Source organism: Papio anubis, chromosome 10 (genome assembly GCF_008728515.1).
Source record: "Papio anubis isolate 15944 chromosome 10, Panubis1.0, whole genome shotgun sequence".
Classification (NCBI taxonomy): Eukaryota; Metazoa; Chordata; class Mammalia; order Primates; family Cercopithecidae; genus Papio; species Papio anubis.
In genome coordinates, this window is record NC_044985.1 from 63,279,206 (window position 1) to 63,301,933 (window position 22,728).

Here is a 22,728-nt window from a genome sequence, read left to right on the forward strand (position 1 = left end):
ATGAGATCTGATTACTTAAAAGTGGCAGTTTCCTTTGCACTGTCTCTCTCCTGCTGCCATGTAAGATGTCTCCAACATCCCCCTTACCTTCCACCATGATTGTAAGTTTCCTGAGGCTTCCCCCACCATGTGGAACTGAGTCAATTAAAACTCTTTCCTTTATAATCATCCAGTCTCAGGTAGTATCTTTATAGCAGTGTGAGAATGAACTAATACACTGACCCACATTTACTTATAATGACTATAGTACCAACAGTCCTAGAAAGTTAAGGTTTAATGGGATGTTAGGGATTTTCTAATTATCCACTACCTGTTACAAAGATAAAGTATCTTAGTCCCAGAGTGGTTCATTTACAACACACACACACACGCGCGCGCGCGCGCACACACACACACACACAATTCAAGCTCTTAGAAAGTTTCTGTGTAATAATAGAAAATTATTTTATGTTATTTTAAAACTTCTTTTAAATATATATTTCCTATTCATTTCATATAATCACAAATGTTCCCTCTGTCCTTTCTATATTATCTGTATAGTGTGGTTTCAAAACTTTTTTTCTCAGCTTTCCAGTAGTTCTTAGATTAAGGAAAAATGGGAATATTTATATTAGAACATGTCTTACTTTGAGTAGAATATATACCTTATTGACCAGGGAAATACAGACAGCAATGAAAGGGCTTTGGGTATATGACTCCCAAGCAGTATTATAGAACCCAGTGGGAGGCAGGGGTTGGCCTGGCTAATATTGCTTTTCTTAAATGACTTTGCTTAATGTTCACCTTTAGAAAGCTGCTCTTTGCTGATGAAACTTTAACTTAATCTTTTCTAAACAGGGTTAATTTAAAAGCAAGTCGTAACTGTTCAGTCCAAATGGTGACCTCAGTACTTGGTAAGGCTTTAGGGTAGAGAGTAAAGCCACTGAACTTTCTCTCTCTGCTTGGCTTATACTTTGCTTTGCCTAGCTAACATTAGATTCTCTCTTTTTTCCCCCATAAATTGGATATGATGGAATGTGTGGATTTGTCCTCATTAATAGATAAACTGAGGCTCAGGCAGAACCTTTCAGTGATTTACCAAGTGTCAGAGCTGTAGGTTGAATCTTGAGTTTCCCTCCAGGGCCATTCTATAAGATCACTTGGACCCCAGGGTTCCTTCTGCCCCAGTGACTTCAAGTAGCAGCTCATTTTCTTTTTTCTTAGTGAAAAACAGGCTCAGAGCATGCCCTATATAGTCCATAGTGTGAAAAGGAGGTGTTGTTAACAGCAATATAATTAGGTATCTTGTGATTAAAACTTGGGCAGAAACAATATCTTTTCAAAAGTCACACCACTGAAACCTGCACATGCTCCATTTATGAAGAATAAATAGCTATGAATCCTCTAAACACTGAGACAAATCTCAAGGCTGGCAGATCTCTCTCTTTCCCTGCTCTTCTACCCCTTTACACTGTCTTCCAGAAAACACGTTGCTCTCTCAGCAGTGGTGCAGTTAAGAGCTCTCTATGCCCTCTTCCCCTGGTTGTTCATGCAGGCAAATACAAAGTCTATTTGGAAAAAAAAAACCATGTTTATTTAAATAACTTAAATGCCATTTTTATAACTCATAAGTATAGCACTGACCACTGTAATTTAATAGTCTCAGTTAGCTGGATGGCTAAAATACACAATTCAATCATAACATGGGCTCTACTATTTTCGTAGAAGGCTTTCCTTTGGTAATAAGTACACCTCACTAAAAAACTGAGAATGAAAGCAAGACGTTGTGATTAACTCCATGTCATCTTCACCACAGCAGGAACTCACAGCAAATTCTACCCTAGGAAAGTGCTAATACTTAGTAATTGGGAAGAACACTGAATAAAAGTATACTGTAAGATCTTTGGACTATATATATATACACACACACACATATACATATATATATATATATATATATATATATATATTTTTTTTTTTTTTTTTTGAGATGGAGTCTCGCTCTGTCACCCAGGCTGGAGTGCAGTGGCATGATCTCGGCTCACTGCAAGCTCTGCCTCCCGGGTTCACGCCATTCTCCTGCCTCAGCCTCCTGAGTAGCTGGGACTACAGGCGCCCGGCATCAGACCTGGCTAATTTTTTTGTATTTGTAGTAGAGACGTAGAGACGGGGTTTCACCGTGTTAGCCAGAATGGTCTCGATCTCCTGTCCTCCTGATCTGCCCGCCTCAGCCTCCCAAAATGCTGGGATTACAGGCTCAAGCCACAGCACCCGGCCTGAACAATATTTTTTTTACAGTAAAGAATATACTACGAAAACTCCTTTGGAATTATGTTCTATTGTTTCATGGTCCAGATGGGGTTGCTGCATTATGTTAATTATTAACGAGATTTAAAAAAAATTAAACAGAAGTATGTTAGTTCTAGTTGAAGGCCGTATGTCTAAACTGCTCATGGAAGGTTTTTGGCAACTCTAATCCTCCTATACTTTACTTCTCTGTGTGTTTTTGTTATTAAGAGCAGGTTCCAATGGATTCTCAAAAATCTCTACAACCTTATATTAAGTACATAAGGGAATGTCAATTTTCATATGGGAATATGGTCTGTTACAACTACCTGGGGACTCTAAAATCTAAGCTTTTGCAGTGAGCTTTATCAATCCAACCCACCATAAAAAGTTACTGTTCAAAGGCAAGACAAAGGAAATAACTTCCCCAGGATTGAATAGAATTCTCCCCAAACATTCAGATCGCTTTCAATTATGATAAAAATGGATTACTTGCTGTCAATGGGACTGATAGTAAAACCTGGTTTGAGGGAAGAAATATTTTTTTGAAAAACTACAATAAACACTGAAATATAACAAAATAAAACTCAGAAATTGTAAATGAAACAAAATAAAGTATCTGAAAAAGACATTATTATTATTCTTTTTGCCGAACATTCCAAATATTCAGTTTTCCATTTCAATACTTTTTCCTTACCAAAAATTATTAGCAACAATGGTATTCTTGAACAAGTTATTTTTAAAAAAGCCATCAGGAATACATTTGATTAAATCTCCATTTACATTTCTGAAATACAATTTCAAATAAGAATTCTCACTAGGATTATTTTTCTTAAATTACTAACTTGAACATATACTTTCATTTATTATACATGTTCAAGAATGCTGAGCAGTTCAATCTTCATGCATAGAATAATTACTTAAATACTTGAAAACATCCCCAAAAGATAACATAGCTCTGAAGAGTACACAGATACTCAAGTGTCAAGAAAAGCAATTCTGTCCTTATGGTTATTAACAAGAGACTAGCTAAGCCTGGTTCTACCAAAATGTCAACTACTGTCAACATTTTTAGAGAAAGTTCTTACACTTGTCTATACCATCCTTTAACTCATCTAAGTTATAACTAAGGTGATGATGTAATTTATCATCCAAACCAGGACAGTTTAGAGAATGAAAGGGGATGCTATTAATAGTCATAGGCCAGGAAGGCCCCCCAAAAAATGAGCTAAGTGGTCACTTTAGTTATAGCCATCCTCCTTCATAATCTTTCTCCTGTCAAGAGCGTACACATGCAATAGTCCCCTTCTCCCAATTACAATGTTCATTTCCAGGGCATATAAGTCAAGATGAGAAAGGGAAGAGGGGAGAGGAAAATCAGGCAGACTGCTTTCAACTCTGTAAAAGAAAAGCAGTCAAAAAGAAACAGAAGACCAAATAAAACAAGATCAGTTACTAAGGGAGGGCAAAAGTTAAAAAAATTCACTTCACTCCCCCAATTATTTGTTTTGAGCTTGTTTTTGCTTTCCTTTTAGCTCCTAGCCTAGTAGTATAGATTAGTAGTTTTAGATTAGTAATTTGTTATTGTTATAAAGCAGCTGTAACTTCAACTTAATTTGGCAGTCACATAAACAAATCTAAATAAACATTAGAAAAAAAAGTGGTTAATTCCATCAGGTTTCATTAATGAACAGTACTCAAAGCTACTGAAAATGGTCCAGTGCTCTCAAATGGCAGTATGCTAATTTAGTCATGGTCAACTCGTCATCATACACTTTATAATATACCTACTTTTTTGCGTACGTTACAGCAGGGAAGAGACTGTTCACCACTACTGATTTCTAGTCTTCTTTGTGACTACCTATATCTCAGCCCCAGTGTTCTGACTGTAAGTCACAGAAAATAATACCCTAACATATGACTTGAGCCAGCAAATGGCACTTGGCCTAAGGTTGACTCAGTTACTAAAACTACCAGCACTGCTGTAAGCCCATTATAAGCTGATGTTATTTTTGACACTAATATTTTTGAAGCCAGTTCAGATAAAGAGGAGGCTCAATGCCAAAATATGCTTGTAAGTAAGTAGGACTCTCACCTCAGGACAACAATATCTTATTCAGACCATGATACCAAGCCATGGTCTCAGTTGATATAGGTAAACTCTTTTTTTTTTTTTTTTTCTGTTTTGTTTTTTTTAGACAAGATCTCATTCTGCCACCCCAGCTGGAGTGCAGTGGCCTAATCATGGTTTACTGCAGGCTCAACCTCCTGGGCTTAAGCAATCCCCCGACCTCAGCCTCCTGAGTAGCAGGGTACAGACACATGTTCCCACGTGCAGCTAGTGAACTTAAGTTAGAAACGACTAGAAAAAGACTTTGTAGACCTATGATAATATGATAAAGCAAATTTTATGTAGGCATAAGATAAATGCCAATAAAAATAATCTGACTTTTATCTTTATTTACTTCACTATTAATCACCCAATAGGGAATTTATACTGGAAAAAAATGAAAACTATCACTTAAAAGAATTAATGAAAATCTGAAACTAGGAAGATTGAAAGGAAAAAAATCATCCATAGGGTGTCTGATATTTTTATTACTACCTCCAAAATGAAGAGTTTGCCTTCCTCAATGAAATGGCTTTCTAAGGCCTTTTTAATTTAAATCATTATGTCCCTATGGGAGATATTTATGGGTTATTCAACAACTATGCCAACTTTCTTCTAATGTTTCTTCCTATAAAGCTTAAAAACTACGTTTCCTATATGTTCTCCCATGGATGATTTAGGTTCCATCATTCAGGAATGCTAAAGTAGGTCACATGGGCCTAAGGCATCTGGCTGTAATGCTGTGGGCTGTGGCAGAAGTGCAGGGTAGTGATAGTTCCTAATGGTGGCAGCAGCCACAGCTCTTTGAGCAGCCCAGTTCTGTGATCGGGCTTTAGAAGTCACATCTAGAAACTCAAGCTAAAGGTTGTTTTTCAACCATCCCAGATATTCTTTTTTTTTCTTCCAGAGACAGGGTCTCACTCTCTCACCCAGGCTGGAGTGAAGTGGTGTGATCACAGCTCACTGCAATCTTGATCACCTGGACACCTAAGCGCCACCCACTCTACCCACCTCCCTTGCCCCCAAGTAGCTGGAACCACAAGCATATTAAGCATGTTATCAAACCATTGTGCTTCGCACTCCAGTCTGAACAACAGAGCAAGACCTTGTCTAAAAAAAAAAAAAAAAAAAAAAAAAAAAAAAAAAGGAAAAGAAAAGAAAATAACTGGTGAGTTCCTGAATCCAGGAATATGTGCATTTATAACTTCATAGAAACCATCTACGGAGTACAGTATTTAAAAAACTGTTTGCAGAGCAAGCATTTTGTAAACAATTTAGGAGTGGGTATACATAATAATTTCAAGGAACTACTATTTTCTCCACTAAATTCTTCAAAATCTTTTAGTGGATGGACTTTTAATATCTCTAATAGGTTTCTATTGCTGCATAACAAATTACTCAAGAAAAAATCCGTGGCTTGGAACAATACCCATTTATTACCTCATAGTTCTGTAGTTTAGAAGTCTGAGTGGGTGTGACTAGATTCTCTGCTTAGGGTCTCACCAGGCATTGAACAGAATAGACTCTTACCTACAGGCTCCCAGTTCTTTCCCCTGGACTACTGTTTCTGCTTGCTGAGTCATTCATCTTTTTTGAACAGTAGTTCGAAACTAAGTAGTTTTATCAGCCTGCTTTCTGCAAGTGGAATTTTGGTATCTAACAGCCTCTTTTCACTTTGTAGTCTCCCTGTTCCTTTCAGTCCAAGCTGGCAGTGTTTCTGCTGACATAATTTTCTCAAAAAACTTTGTGAGTCTCTTGTGGATGACACAGAGATGTTCTCTATCAGACTGAGACCATGTCTACAAATCTTTTTGAGATGTCCTCTATCTTTGGCTTCTGTTGAGATGGCTGAGGGCAACACTCTGAAGGTTCACTGAAGCCCTCTAATTTGAGATCTATTAGGCACAACTTTAAAGTCTTAGGACCAAACACTCTAATCTTTTGATCTTTCAAAGTTTCAGCAAAGAGTTATATAACCACACCCTTAACTTTTTTTTTTTCCTATGCCATACTTTCAGAAGCAATCTCTTACTTTTAGCATCTTTTGTCATCTGAATAGACTGATACTTTTTCAAATTGTCAAGCCTGAGTTTCTTTTTGTTTAATAGTTTACACCACTTTATCTCTCTGACATTTTACTGTAAAATGGTAGTAAAAGAGTAAAACTCTGAGAAGGTCACATTTTCAACACTTTGCTTGAAAATTTCCTTAGCTAGATATCCTTGTTCATCTTTCACAGGTTCTCTTTTCCACATAACTGAAGGAGACAATTCCACTAAGCTTTTTTGCCACTATGTAACAAGGATCTATCTCCATTCTTTCAATTCCCAATAATTTGTTTCCCATATCTTACTGAGCCCCTACCAGCAGTCTTTAATGTCCATATTTCTACTAAGAGTCTGTTCAAAGCAATGAAGGATTTTTCTATCATGCTCCTCTAAATTGTTCCAGCCTCTATCCACTTTCTGATTTCTTACATTTTTAGCTATTGGTTATGACAGCACCCCACTTCAGGTACCTAATTTGTATCTTCAGAAAAGTTCTACTTCCCTTGGTGGTTATTTTTTTTAACAGCCACAAATCTGGATTTTATATTTTTATGGTGGGTTTACTGTATCATTTTATCTTAAAAGGTACAGCAACACTTTAACACAGTTCAGTGGTAGCCAAAGTCTATGATGTACATATTACTTTGACTGTTTTTTATATATAAAATGTACTATATTGACACCTAAGTTTGGATATAGGCATAACTTAATATGTCAATGACTGCATATACAAAGTTAATCTATATCCTTCACAGTCAGGAGCTTTACTCTTGAAATTATGATTTCATTAGTCTTTCATGTTCCTTCCATCCACCTTTCTTGTAGTCACTCCATCTGAGCTTATCACACGACATATGCACAGATATCTTTGTGCCAATTATTCATGGGTTTTATTGATGCAAGTTATACAATACTGTCTTATTTTGCATTTTAATGTGGCCTGGGAACATCGGAATGTTTTATGAGGTTGATATGAAATATATATTATGTTCATGTCTTACAGTCAGAAAAAGAAAGATAAATAATATTATTGCCCCATAAGTCTTTTTTTCTTGGTTTGAAGTTCAAATTCTAAGTTGAAGTGTCCCAATACCAAAAGTTAACCATATGAAAAACTCTCTGAAAAGATTAATTCAGCTTTCACAATGTGAAGAAGTAAAAATCATCTTCACTAGAGCTCAGGATTTGAAAATGTCAGTCCAAAGAGAAAATCTTGAAATAATTCCAAGTTAGCAAGAAAAAAAAAGATGTCTAATATAATTGCCATGGTAATTACCACACACCCTGTTACAAACTAGTTTGTGGTTAGTGAAGTGCTTCTGTATTAGATTCTTTAGAATGAAGACATACTCAATGAATACAAAGTTTTGAAAACTAAAAAATAATGTTAGTAAATTGTGACATGCTTTCAGAAAGGTATCTTAAAAATACAGCCCAAACTAAAACTCATTAAAATGAGCTTGTTTTCTTAATATTCCTGAGTTGACTCAACTGCCTCCCCTGCCATGCTTGTGGCACTCTAGTTCATGTGTTTTCTAGTCTGCATCCTGCTCCACCGTGAAAAGAGATACTATCTTGAATGGGGTAGGGACTGGGTTTTTCTGTGATTAAGGCTAATTGTTGTTACATTATGTAGTTCACTACAGAAGTTTCCTTGTTCTATATCCTCCTCATTATGGCATGGTTCTAATGTGGTTTAGTCTTAAGTGTTCAAAACATGTTACAGACTTTTTTGATGAGGAAATCATGTGATATATTTGAATATGTCAAATATGAAGTCCATTTATAATATATATATAACCTATAATAATCTAGTATATATGTATTAAAAAATAAAACCTCTATGTATGAGGTGGTGGTGAGAATATGCACATGATATACCAAAAGCATGAATCATATATTATAATTTGAATTCTGAAAATCCCATAAAGTTGTAATAAATGCCATAACAAATTCCATGAAACTAAGGCTTTGCCTGCACAAGAACTTTTGAAATTGTGACATCTTATACCTGGATGTTTGGTACATAACTTTATTGCTCATCTTTCTAAAAACAGTTTACTAATTCTTTAGAAATAAAAAGGATTTGTTATATTGATTCTTTTAATAAATTAGTGGGACACTTTGCTATAAGCAACAGATTTTTATATTAAGTGCTTTAGATGTTTACAATAAAAAGAAGAAAACTATCCCTAATTAAAGATACTTATTGTGAAGAATTCTAAAATATGTGAGGAATCATGATTTAATCTATACAGTCATGAGTCTTATAATGATTCTGTCAATGATAGATTGCATATACAATCGTCCCTTAAGATTATATAATACTGCATTTTTGCTGTACCTTTTCTATGCTTAGATACACCAAAGTCTCTGGATTTAGAAACAGAGGTCCAAGAAGACTAAGGGACTTGCCCAAAACTATGCCCTTTGGGTTTCATGATCAGAATATCAGACCCAGATCTTCTGATTCCAAAAATCACAGGTCTATACAACTTGCCACTTTTATGCCCTAATGTCAAGTTCGTGTAGATGGAACGCATTTAAAACAGTAAAAAGTAATGGAAACAAAGTAATAATTTTTGATAAACAAATATTTAATTTCAACTAATTGCCAAAATTTATCTCTCACAACAGAATTAATGGGAGAAAACTTAGGGAAATGCTTTAATCTTCCTTAATTAACACTTCATTAAAATAACTTAAAAATAAGTATGCTTCTATAGTTTTATGTGGAACTGCTTTCTCTCCAGCTTTCCATCTGCTAAAATATCTCCATTAAGTTATTTAAATGTCATGGCCTTCCATGTCGATACAGTGTTTTTCCTTAAGTAGGTATCCAATAAACATGCTGAAAGACAAAAGCAGATCCTGGGCATTCCTTAAACCACCAACAAGGATACAGTAGTAATTAGATCAAACAAGTGATTGTATAGAAGAAAAATAAAAGAACCAAGCAGTCTCTTGAAAATTCAAATAACATTCTGAAGACTGATAGTAGCCAGGTTTAATGACTTAGTAAAATATAGAATATGGAAGTATATATCAGTGATTCAGCAAGAAATTTCTTCTATGGTAAGGAGTAGACACCCTTCCCTCATCCTATTGGGCTATGAGGCAAAGCTGCTGGCTCTGGGCTGCTCTGTCCAGGTAGATGCTTCATGGTACATGGATTGCGTTAACCATTTTGAATATGCCACTATGACTACGTGGAAGAAAGAAGTCATCATGAACTGCATCCACTAACCTGTATTGTGAACTCTCATTTGTTTATTGGTTCATTAGTAAACCTAAATGGAAACAACTCTAAATGATGTCTGATTCTTCAATTGTGCCAATCTTCCAGCCCAGAGCAGATTTAATGGTCTGGCTTAGCCTAAGCCCAACCATCATTGCTTAGAAAATGCCTGCAAACCTAAGGGTTATATAATGACAGATATAATCTGAATTGCAACAATGGGCTCAATAAAGAAACTAACTCCAGCATGTTAAGAACTAAAGACATCACTTAAAAACAATTGACATTTCTTGAAAATATCATTTTTATATGCAATTAAAGAAGGAGGTTTAACATCGTGACTAAAAAAACTACAAATGTAAGTTGGATGCTGACAAGTTTGACAATAAAGTGAATTACTTCTGCAGGCAAGTCAACGAGGAAATCTAATAATATTCGAGTCAAAGGAGAGTTGCATAGCTTCCTAAGGTGGCTACTCCAAATGAGAATATATTTCTCTGAATATGTAAGCCAAGGTAACTTATCAAGTGTCCATTTCTATATCTTTTGGATGAAATAATGTATCTCTCAAATCTCTGCACAGGTAGACTCCTTCATATTGAAATAATAATTAATGTAATATTTTATTTTTGGTCCTGCAGGGGCATTGCCATTTAGGTTGCTTAACAGAACTAAAGTAATAGTCTTGCAGTTATTGTTTTGTACAATTCCATTTGTCAGTCTTAACGACTTCATTGTGAGCTCCTTGAAGGCAAGAACCAACCCCGTGTTATTTATTTTTCTTCCTCCGTTACAGAGTACCTAAAGAAAGTTCCCAGAGTTATATTACTCTAATAGAAAGACACACATTACATTTAGAAAAAAACATTTCCAACTCCGACTTTCTCACATAATAGCAGCATTTAGACTCCCACTGAAGGAAATGGTGTAGTACAGATGAGTTTTTCAAAAGTTTTATAAATATATGTGGATAGAAAAGAGGACAAAGTGAAGGTGACATTATAAACACATAGGCCATTTCATTCTTGGAGAAATAAATGCATATAACTCAGTTGGGTATCCCAGTCAGCATCATTTTCTTGTATATAAAAGACTAAAATGCATATTCTTACAAACCTTTGAAATATATACATTAGAGACCCTGGGTATATTTCTAAAGCAACATCTAGAAGCAGAGTTTAGGTTTGGGGATGCTGCCAGTTTATCTGATAGCTTTATGCTGTGGGAGGAGGAGTAAGGGTTTTGGGCTGGGTGAAGCAAGAATGAGATTTTGAAGTTCACTAAGCAAATTCTGAAAATATCTCAAAGCAATAATGAAATATCCATTTTATGTATAAAATTCTTGGTTATAATCTAGGATTATCATTTTTATGCCTTATGAGACTGGATAACAGCTACAGAATAAACATTTTTTTCTGACTTTTAACATAATAGCAACTACACTATAAAGTTTCTAAATCTAAGTAGTATGATAATAGTTTGCAGTTTCGTGTTGCTAGTTCTATTTTTTCATAGCTCTGACATTGTATATAAAATAGAACCTGATATAAAAATGAATCTTGCCTTGTGCCCCAGTGATCTGAAGAACCCTTCACTTTCCAATTACAGTTACCACTTGAATTTGGGACACTGTTTAAACAATGTATATATTTACATTTATATATACAAGTTACTTGAAATTTTGTATTAATTGCAATGTACTCATTACAAATATTCTTTGAGGTCAATAACTATAAAGTCCCTTAAAATAATCAAGAGAGCCAGCAATATTATTACACTAAAATGTCATGATCAAAGAAAAAGTTTCAGTTTTTAAACATCTTTTGCCCCAAATATGCCATGAGGACTATCTGAATTTCTCCTGTTAAAGCTATGATCTGCTATGCTTTTTACTATGACACGCACTGAGAGTCAACAAGAAAAGGATTTTAGGGGCAGGATTAAAATGATTCTATTTTTACTACTTAATAATGAACCTACAATTCTCATCACATTGATGGGAAATGTATATAAATAAAATTAAATGTCTCTTCGTAGTATATTCTACAAGAAGTAAAAATATAAACATAGTGTGATATATCAAAATTTTCAAAGATATTTATGTAATACTTAGAACTGTCCACTAAGAAAAGGTGCAATTAGAATTAGACTATTTGTATGAGCTTATTTTAAAGACACCATACAATTATAGGTTCAGTCTGATTAACTAAAATACAACATGTATGCTTGCTTGCTTGCTTTCTCTCTCTCTCTCGCTCTCTTTCTTTTTTTTTTTTTTTTTGACAAAGTCTCTGTCACTCAGGCTAGAGTGCAGTGGCGCGATCTCACCTCACTGCAACCTCTGCTTCCAGGGTTCAGGCAATCCTCGTGCCTTAGCCTCCTGAGTAGCTAGGATTACAGGCATGTGCCACCACGCCTGGCTAATTTTTGTATTTTTAGTAGAGACAGGATTTCACCATGATGGTCAGGCTGGTCTCAAACTCCTGACCTCAGGTGATCCACCTGCCTTGGCCTCCCAAAGTGCTGGGATTACAGGCATGAGCCATCGCGCCCAGCTTTTTTTTTTAAAGTTACGATAATTATGAACATTCTACTTAGTATAAATCACCTAAGACTGCTAATTGAAATTACATTTTTCTAAGCTATGTAAGGGTTTGTTTTTCTATTAGCTCATCTAAATGACTAAATGACTCAAACATTTTTGCCTTCTACAGTGGTAACTACCTTGTAATTTCTCAAGAGAAAACATCATATATATTGGCAACAAATGAGAGTCTGGGGAACCAGAATGATTTTCCAATGGAGTAATTTTATTTTGTAATAGAAGTTATGATAATTCAAATGTTACATTAGAGAACAAATTCTTGACATAGGAACAAACGTTACATACTTGAAAGGTACATGCATTGCCACAGGTATGTCTTAATCAAGCAATAACTCATTAAAGGAGTGCTTTTTGGTATTTATTTTTCATTGTTGATTAATATTTTAAAAGCTTTTTATGTGTAAAGATGCTAAAATTTTCCTTAAATACCTCTAAAGATCAATATAATTCCACAAGTATTTTCAAACCAATTTGAAATTAAACAATGTGATTCCTACTATTTAATTTTCTTCCTCATGGATTTGGATTTCTCTAAAATTGACTGGGCCTTAGGTAACAGTATGGCAGGACAGAAAAGAGGAGGAACACACTGGTGCTGAAGTAAGACAAATGTGGGTTCAAGTTTGGCTCTGCGATTTTTGATCTGGGGGGGCCTAGACACATCAGTCTATCTAAGTCACAATTTCCTCACCTATGAAGTAAGGATAACAGCATTACCCATCTTTACAGGACTGTATGGATTAAATGAGAGATAGCATGTCTATCATTCAAAGCCAAAAAGGGCTTAGCAGAGTGCACACACTCAATACATGTTAGCGATCTTCCAAGGCAGCCCAGATTAGTTTGGTTGTAGTAGGGTCTGGTTCAGTGTATAAACATTCGTAAAGCTTTGGTCTTTTAAAATAGGGTTTTAGAATCTCATTTTTCAAAAGAAATTCTTTTCCATCCCAAAATCAAGACAATGGCCCGGGATCTTTAAACAACAATTTTGTTTTATAGCTTTCAGTGTATCATGGTGGAGACCGGCACAATCACAGTGTAGATTTGTATCGTTCTTTATAGTATTCAGAGTGCTAGCTCATATGTTATGTCATGTGATTGTAGCAACAATTCTCTGAGGAAGGTAAAGAAAATAGTGTCTCCAGTTGACCCATTATAAAAGCAGATTGACAGTGGTTACTTGAAAACTCTCACAGGGTTAGTCACCGATGAAAACAGGACCACATTCAGTACTTCATCTTAGGCTAGTAATTCCTCCATATACTCGCTCTCCAAATAAACTACAATAATTCTATATTTATGGGAGAGTAAACAGGAATGCATCAAATAAAATTAAATGTCTCTTTGTGGCAGATTCTACAAGAAAGAAAAAATAACTGTAGTGTGATATATTAGGATTTTCACAGACATTTATTCAATACTCAGAAGTATCTTCTAATAAAAGGTACAAATAGAATCAGATGATTTTAATGACCTTATTTTAAAAAATGATGCTACATTATTTGCCAATATCTTCTCCTGCACATAATTTATTGGAAATGAAATCCAGGTATCCATTCAGAAAATGCTTTTGTAGTAATCTGTGACCAGTTTTAAAGCCAAGTCCATTCTGAACATTTTTATCAAAAGCCTTCTCTAAGGATTGGCACAGCACTTGACCTGGTGGGATAAATCAAAGCAAGGTTGCAGAGACTCTGCTCTCAATAAGTTTAAAAGCTGACTGGAAAAAGCAAAACAAAAACAAAAAACTTTAAAGTATAGAATTATTAAAAAATTAAGCTATAAAAATTTTTAAGTGGATTCCTAAGAAGGGGCTAATGATGGATAGGAAAAAGGAGCAATTTTAAGAAGGGGAATAACTGGAAAAAAAAATACAAAAATAATTCTGGCCCAATAAAAGAATGTCCTATTATCTAGAACTTGGAATTAACTGCCAAAAGATAACTAGTTGGAACCCAGAACTTCCAAGAATCATTTCTGCAATTTAAAAATATTTATGTTGGTAATCTTTTTTGAATCCTATTCATCACACAAATTAAAATGCAAATAATCTATAAGTAAGTCTTGCTATCCAGAGAGGTTTTTCCAAAGTAAATATTTTTGTATATTATAAATATTTATAAAGAGAATTACAAGAATATAGATATTAATTTGTTGCAAAGTAAAATGGCAAGACTGTTTTTGAGCAAATTTTCTTGTCTACTTATAAATACTATCCTTGTCAAAGTGGTTTCTGGAGGGAATGTCTCAAACTATATTTCCACAGAGTGCTATAACATTTACAATTGTGAAATGTCACTGTGCCTACAAATACCTTTTAACTGAATCCAAGAACATTTTGTTTCAGTAGCACAAGAGAGTCATAAGTGTTTTCTTTTCAAGCAAGGTACATAACTGACGAGTAATTTGTTTCCCATGTTGCAAATTTTAAGAAGTATTCATATGATGTTGTTTGTTTTTGGCTCCATAGTTATTGAAAGTATATCCTATATCTTTAATATAATAAAGTCTGTCTCCCCTATCTCAAGGATTTTGGATGCCTGATAGAGGCATGTTTAAAACACACAGTATGATTTTTCAGAATGCACAGCAATGTATTTTGACATGTTAAATGTTAATAAGAGATTTTTTAATAAAAGTATTTTAATTTTACCACATGCCACTTTACCTAATTCTCTTAGGTTCACTAGACACATGATTTTTTCTTCAGCAAGATTTATTTGCTGATTAAAATAGGATATCAACACATACTGCTTCCTGTGCTATTTTATTTATGTCATATGCTCTGGTTTACAAAGTAACCTGAAGTATCTACAAACTTGAAGTGTCACTTTCTAAATGAGAAAAAAACCTGAAAATTGTATTAGAATCATCAATTGTTAATAAGTATTTTTTTAAATGAGAGACCGAGACATGAGTTTGGAGTGTATTTATGCATAGTCAGTTATGAAGGTGGGATCTAAAAACTCATTCACATTGAGTCATCAAAATGAATTTCATAGTTCACTGTTTAACAAATAGAGTAGCAGCAGGTCCCAATGGCTATAATACGTATGCAGTGGCAGGCTCTGAATAGTTGTATTTACTAAGTGATTTGATTCAATATGAAAAGTGAATTGTCAGAAATCATTATCTCTTAAGATGTATTTATTTTCATAAATTATGTGAGCATAATACTTACAGAGAGGTCAAATGGCCATTACTAATTCATGTCCTTAAGTATGGTATTCTCAAGTGAACTAACCAGCTTTCACTATCAAAGATAAATGGGATTAGAGGCTGGAAACTTCTAGGGTCCCAAATCAAGGCAGCAGACACAATGAGAAAGCCAACTTTCCTTCTTTTTCACAGAGATAGTAACCTGACACTTAAGAAATTTAAGGTGAACATTAATATATAGGTGAAAAGGGCTTTTCAGCACCAGTGAATTCTGAACTGTTTTAGAAACTATGTTTGGAAGATAAGGATCCATTATGTTATAAATCTGAGTACAGAATATTATATTTTTGTAATAGCATAGAAATATACGTAGTAGCTGGCAGTCAAAAAATTTGTAGAAATAAACTAACCATATCTGTTAACATTTACACAAAATTAACTCTGACATCTGATCAGAGTTGATAAAACGATCCACTAGCAGAAAACATAGTTCTGCTAGTTGTGCAATATGTAGGTTAAGACTGGAATTTGAAGTAGAATTTGGAAAGGACACTAAGCACTTCTTTAAAAGGTGTCTAGAGTTTAGGGCTGACCAACATCACGCGCTCACATTTCTAAAGGCCCTTCTCATTACTTTAGGGCTGGACAGTAGACTGCCTGTATTTCATAAGTACAAGGAAGTTACAGACTTTCTTGAAATGCCTCATTAGACATTTGGCAGTACAGTATTGCCTTCAGAAAGCACAATTTCTGCTTTCTGACTCTTCACGTATTTATCCCCTTTTGGTCTGAGGAAAAGATTTTTTCCTTTAGGTTGTGGGTGCTGTGGAAATCTAGAGTTTCCTAAACTCTAAAGGTTGGGGAGATTTACTATCTATGAACATGCAAATAATTTAACATTTAATAGCTACATGTCATTCTGGTTTTTCCTTATTCTGTTTTTAAAAGAGTCTCCTTGCCAAAGTATATTATTTCATAAAAATAATGGAAGAGTTCCTCATTATAAAAGCAGTACGGTTTTATCATAGAAATTTTGAAAAGCACAGGAAATGATAAAAATGAAAGGGAAAATCTATATTCTCCTTGCTAGGGATAACTACTCATGACATTTAGGTATTGGTCACATTTGTGTAATCATCATAGATTCCAGACCAAGTCAAATCTGGATGGTCTGGATGAGAATTTCTTATGGTGAGAGCACTCTGGGAGGGCACACACCTTGGGGAGTGTTGCTATGTATCTCCTGGGTCTTGGATTTGCCCCACTCTGGGATCTGTGGCTTCTCCTTTGATGCCTCCTCCCATTTGCTTATCTGGGTTTATCGATCCAGATTATTTGGTTATTTCTGGATTTGATTTTTGGCTTATGCAGGGAGGATATCAGCATGATGATATCAAAACAGACGTGTGTGGGGTGTGGTTTGGATCAGGACATGGGATGAATAAGAATGGGCCTGAGTATTTGAGATTCACAAATGCACCACACATATCAATAAATGTGGGGAAGCAGGGTGAGTGATATGCTTTGGCTCTGTGTCCCCACCCAAATCCTATCTTGAATTGTAATCCCCATGTGTCAGGGGAGGGACCTGATGGGAAGTGATTGGATCATGGGGGTGGATTTTCCCCATGCTGTTCTTATGACTGTGAGTTCTCATGAGATCTGATGGTTTAAAACTGTGGCACCTCCTCCCTCACTGTCTCTCCTGCCAGCATGTAAGATGTGCCTTGCTTCCCCTACACCTTCTACTGCCATGATTGTAAGTTTCCTGAGGTCCCCCCAGTCATGTGGAACTGTGAGTCAATTAAACCTCTTTTCTTTATAAATTACCTAGCCAGTCACAGGTAGTTCTTTATAGCAGTGTGAAAATGGGCTAATACAACTAGAAACCTGGAGATAGAGGAGGAGCTAATAATGGTTATGTGGAAATCCTGAGTGATCTCGAAGGAAGAGGAGGTCATAGGGGGTCAGCGAGTACTTGTGAATGTCAAGAAAGACCGGTAACTCCTAGGTATGACAATAATTTCTAATATAACTTTCACAATTTTATGGTGAATTACTTTGTCTGGCAGAGAGGATTTTCTGTGTTTCTGCTGACAGACAAGTAAATGTTATTTCTATTTACTTATACAAACTTATCTGGATGGAATTTCCCATATATACTATTTTGAGACATAAACTTTGTCTTCTCAGAAACTTTTTTTTTTTTTTTTTTGAGGTGGAGTTTTACTCTTGTCATCCAGGCTGGAGTGCAATGGCGCAATCTTGGCTCACTGTAACCTCCGCCTCCTGGGTTTAAGCGATTCTCCTGCCTCAGTCTCGAAGTAGCTGGGATTACAGGCATGCACCACCACGCCCAGCTAATTTTCATATTTTTAGTAGAGATGGGGTTGAAACCCCCGTTGGCCAGGCTGGTCTTGTACTCCTGACCTCAGGTGATCCACCCACCTCAGCCTCCCAAAAATGCTGTGATTACAGGCATGAGCCACCGTGCCTGGCCCTTCTCAGAAACTCTTAACTGCTCCCTTCTTTTTCTTTTTCTTGGTTGACCCCTGCTCCTCCACTTTCAGAGCTGAACTTAGTAATCCAGAATGGAAGGTGTGCAGAAACCACACAGTGGTGTGAACTTCAATCTGTAGAAAGTAGGATTCAGGAGAAAGAGTTTGGTGGAAATCTTCCTTGTCAACTGTGTGCAGAAGGAGAAGTTTGACATGCAGAACAAACCCACCTACTGAGTGACCTGCTGTGCCCCTTCCAGACTCATTCTGAAGTCATAGCCAGCACAAAATTTCATCATTTTACAGCTTCTTTTTCCTCATTTATCTTTTTCCCTATTTTTATTCTCCTGGGCTTGTGCTTCCAAATAAAATCAGAATTTTAATCTTTACCTCAGGCTCTTTTCTAGAACAGCAATTCTCAGATTTTAATGTGGATGCAAATCACTCGGGGATATTATAAAATAACATACAGATTCTGTTTCAGGACATCTGGAAGTGGACCTGAGACTTTGCATTTTTAACAAGCCCCTAAGTGATGACTCACTGTTGGTTCTTTACATAGCAAAGTTCTCAAAGATGAGAATAAGACAGACCTCATCACCATTACAGTGTAAGTTCCTGAAGGGCCAAGACGACGTGTGTCTGTGTGTGTGTGTGTGTGTGTAATTTCAAATGACCTGGCTTTATTTTCTTTAAAAAAATTTTTATGAGTATATAGTAGGTATATGTATTTATGGGGTACATGAGATATTTTGATATAGAAATACAATGCCTAATAATCACATTAAGGGAAATGGGATATCCATCACCTTGAGCATTTATTCTTTCTTTGTGTTACAAATATCTTATTATACTCTTTATTTTGGAATATACAACATATTATTGTAAACTGTAGTCATTCTTTTGTGCTATCAAATACTAGATTGTATTCATTCTATCTAACTACATTTTTGTACCCATTAACCATCCCCACTTCCCCTCCCCCACCCTATTACCCTTCTCAGCCTCTGGTGACAACTCATCATTCTACTCTCTGTCTTCATGAGTTCAATTCTGTTCATTTTTAGCTCCCACAGATACGTGAGAACATGTGAAGTTTGCCTTTCTGTGCCTGGTTTATTTCACTTAATGTCCTCCAGTTCCATCCATGTTGTTGCAGATGACAGGATCTCATTCTTTTCTATGACTGATTAGTACTCCATTGTGCATTGTGTATATGTACCACATTTTCTTATCCATTAATCTTTTGATGGACACTTAGGTTGCTTCCAAATCTTGGCTATTGTGAACAGTGCTGCAATAAGCATGGGAGCACAGGTAACTCCTCAGTAGACTCATTTCCTTTCTTTTGGTTATATACCCAGCAGTGGGATTGTTAAATCACATTGTAGCTCTATTTTTAGTTTTTTGAGAAATCTACAAACTTTCCTCCATAGTGGCTGTACTAACATACATTCCCACCAACAGTGTACAAACGGTCGCTTCTCTCCATATCCTTGCCAGCATTTATTCTTGCCTGTCTTTTGAATAAAAGCCATTTTAACTGGAGATGATATTTCATTGCAGTTTTGATTTGCAGTTCTCTGATGATCAATGATGTTGAGCACCATTTCATATACTCATGTGCCATTTGTATGTCTTCCTTTGAGAAATGTCGATTCAGATCTTTTGCCCATTTTTAATCCGAATTTTTCTATAGAGTTGTTTGAGTTCCATATATATTCTGGTTATTAATCCCATGTCAGATGGATACCTTGCAAACACTTTCTTCCATTTTGTGGGTCATCTCTTCACCTTGATGATTGTTTGCTTTGCTGTACAGAAGCTTTTCAACTCGATATGATCCCATTTGTTCATTTTTGCTTTGGTTGTCTGTGTTTGTTGGCTATTACTCAATAAATCTTTGCCTAATCCAATGTCTTGGATAGTTTCCCCTGTGTTTTGTTTTAGTAATTTCATAGGTTAAGGTCACAGTCTTTAATTCACTTTGATTTTATTTTTGTATGTCTAGTTTCATACTTCCACATGTGTATATTCAATTTTCTCAGCACAATTTATTAAAGAGATTATTCTTTCCCCAATCCATGTTCTTTGCATTTTTTGTCAGAAATGAGTTCCCTACAGACTTACGAATTTGTTTCTGGGATCTCTATTCTGTTCCATTAGTCTATGTGTCTATTTTTTTGCCAGTATCTTGTTGTTTTGGTTACTATAGATCTGTAATATAATTTGAAGTTAGATACTGTGATTTCTCCAGTTTTACTCCTTTTACTCAGGATATCATTGGCTAATCTGGGTCTTTTGTGATTTCATATAAATTTTAGGATAGTTTTTCTATTTCTGTGAAGAATATCATTGATATTTTGCTGGGGATTGCATTGACTCTGTAGATTGCTTTGGGTAGTATGGACATCTTAACAATATGATTATTCCAATCCATGAACATGAAATATCTTTCCAAGGGTGTGTGTGTTTGTGTGTCTACTCTTCAATTTTTTTATTCAATGTTGTATAGTTTTCATTGTAGAGATCTTTTACTTCCTTGATTAATTCCTAGGTATTTAATTTTATTTATAGTCATTGTAAATGAGATTATTTTCTTGATTTCATTTTTAGATTGATCTCTGTTGGCATATAGAAGTGCTACTGATTTTTGTATGTTGATTTTGTATCCTGCAACTTTATTGAATTTGTTTACCAGTTCTAGTTTTTTGGTGGAATCTTTAGGATTTTCCAACTATAAGATCATATCATCTGTAAACAAGGGTAATTTGACTTCTTCCTTTCCAATTTAGATGCCCTTTCTTTTATTCTCTTGTCTGATTTCTCTGTCTAGGACTTCCAGTACTATGTTGAATAACAGTGGTGAAAGTAAGCATCCTTTTCATGTTCCACATTTTAGAGAAAAGACTTTCAGTTTTTTGCCATTCATTTTGATACTAGCTGACTTTTATTGTGTTGAAGTATATTCCTTTCATACCCAGTATTTTGAAGGTTTCTATCATGAAGAGATGTTGAATGTTATCAAATGCTTTTTCAGCATCAGTTGACATGATCACATGGTTTTTGTCATTCATTCTCTTGATATATCACATTGATTGATTTGCATATGTTAAACCATCCTTGAATCCCTGGGATAAATCCCACTTGGTCACCATAGAGAATCTTTATAATTTGTCATTGAATTCAGTTTGCTAACATTTTGTTGAGGATTTGTGCATCCATATTTATCAGGAATATTGGCCTGTAGTTCTCTGTTATTGATGTGTCTTTGACTAGTTTTAGCATCAGGGTAATACTGGCCTTGTGGAATGAGTTTGGAAGTATTTCCTTCTCCTATTTGTTTTAAATAGTTTGATTAGGATTGTATTAGTTCTTCTTTAAATGTTTAGTAAAATTCATCAGTGGTCTCAGGCTTTCCTTTGCTGGGAGACTTTGTTATGGCTTTGATCTCATTACTCGTTATTGGTCTGTTCCGGTTTTGAATTTCTTCATGGTTCAATCTTGGTAGGTTGTATGTGTCTAGGGATTTATTGATTTATTCTAGGCTTTGCAATTTATCGGCATATAGTTGCTGATAGTAGCCTCTAATGATCCTTTTTATTTCTGTGATATCGATTGTAATGTCTCCTTTTCCACCTGTAATTTTATTTATTTGGGTCTCCTCCTACTCCTCCTTCCCCTTCTCTCCTCTCTTATTCTCCCCCTTCTCCCCTTCCATCTCCTGCTCCTTCTCCTCTTCTTGTTCTTTTGCTTAGTCTGGTGAGAGATTCTGATAAATTCTGCAGTATGTCAATTACATTTTTTAATTCCAGAATTTCTGATTCTTAATTATTTGTTAAATTTACCTCCTAGGATTCTGAATTCCTTTTCTGTGTTATCTTAAATTTCACTGAGTTTCTTCAAAACTGCTATTTTTAGTTCTCAGTCTGAAAAGTCATATATCTCTGTCTCTCCAGGATTGGTCCTTGAGGCCTTATTTAGTTTGTTTGGTGAGGTCATGTTTTCCTGGATGGCCTTGATGCTTGTGGATGTTTGTCAGTGTCTGGAATTTAAGAGTTAAGTATTTATTGTAGTCCTCACAGTCTGAGTTTGTTTGTATGCATCCTTCTTGGAGAGGCTTTCCAAGTATTTGAAGAACTTGGGTGTTGTAATCTAAGTTTTTGGTCTCTGCAGCCATGTCTGAATTAGGGGGCACTCCAAGCCCAGTAATGCTGTAGCTCTTGCAGACTTGTAGGGGCACTGTCTTGGTGGTCTTGGATAAGATGTAAAATAATTCTCTGGATTATCAGGCAGATACTCTTGTTCTCTTCCCTTACTTTCTCACAAACTAATGGAGTCTCTCCCTCTCTGTGCTGAGCTATCTGGAGCTGGGGAATGGGTGACACAAGCACCACCACTGGGACTGCGCTGTGTCAGACCTGAAATGGGTCTCGCTGAAGGCCTGCAATAACCACTGCCTGGCTATCACCTCTCTTTGCTCAATGCCCTGGGGCTCTAAAATCAGCCCCAGGTGGGCTGGTGGCAAAGCTAGCCAGGCTTATGTCCTTCCCTTCAGAGTAGTCAGTTCCCTACAGCCCTGGGAAGGTCTAGAGATGCCATCCAGGAGCCAGGACCTAGAGTCAGAAACCTTAGGTATCTACTTGGTGTTCTATTCTATGAGGCTGAGCTGAAAGCCAAGCCACAAGAAAAAAATCTTTTCCATTCTTCCTTTCCCTTTGCATAAGCAGAGGAGTCTCTCTTTGTAGTTGCCACTGTCCCAGACCTACAACCAGTATTGGCTGGCTACTGCCAATGTTCACTCA

At 35.8% G+C, this 22,728-nt stretch overlaps 1 protein-coding gene across 8 annotated transcripts in view; it reads right to left on the reverse strand.

Moving 5' to 3' along the window:
• ZNF385B (zinc finger protein 385B) overlaps positions 1 to 22,728 on the reverse strand; it is a 417,130-nt gene that overhangs the window by 150,733 nt on the left and 243,669 nt on the right. The window contains exon 1 of one of the 8 annotated variants that reach the window (XM_009182546.4): positions 4,057 to 11,936. The exons of the other annotated variants lie outside the window; for them this stretch is intronic. The gene's annotated coding sequence lies outside the window, so the exon portion shown is untranslated. Of the gene's footprint in view, positions 1 to 4,056; positions 11,937 to 22,728 lie in introns of those variants that run through there. 8 annotated transcript variants of the gene reach the window in all.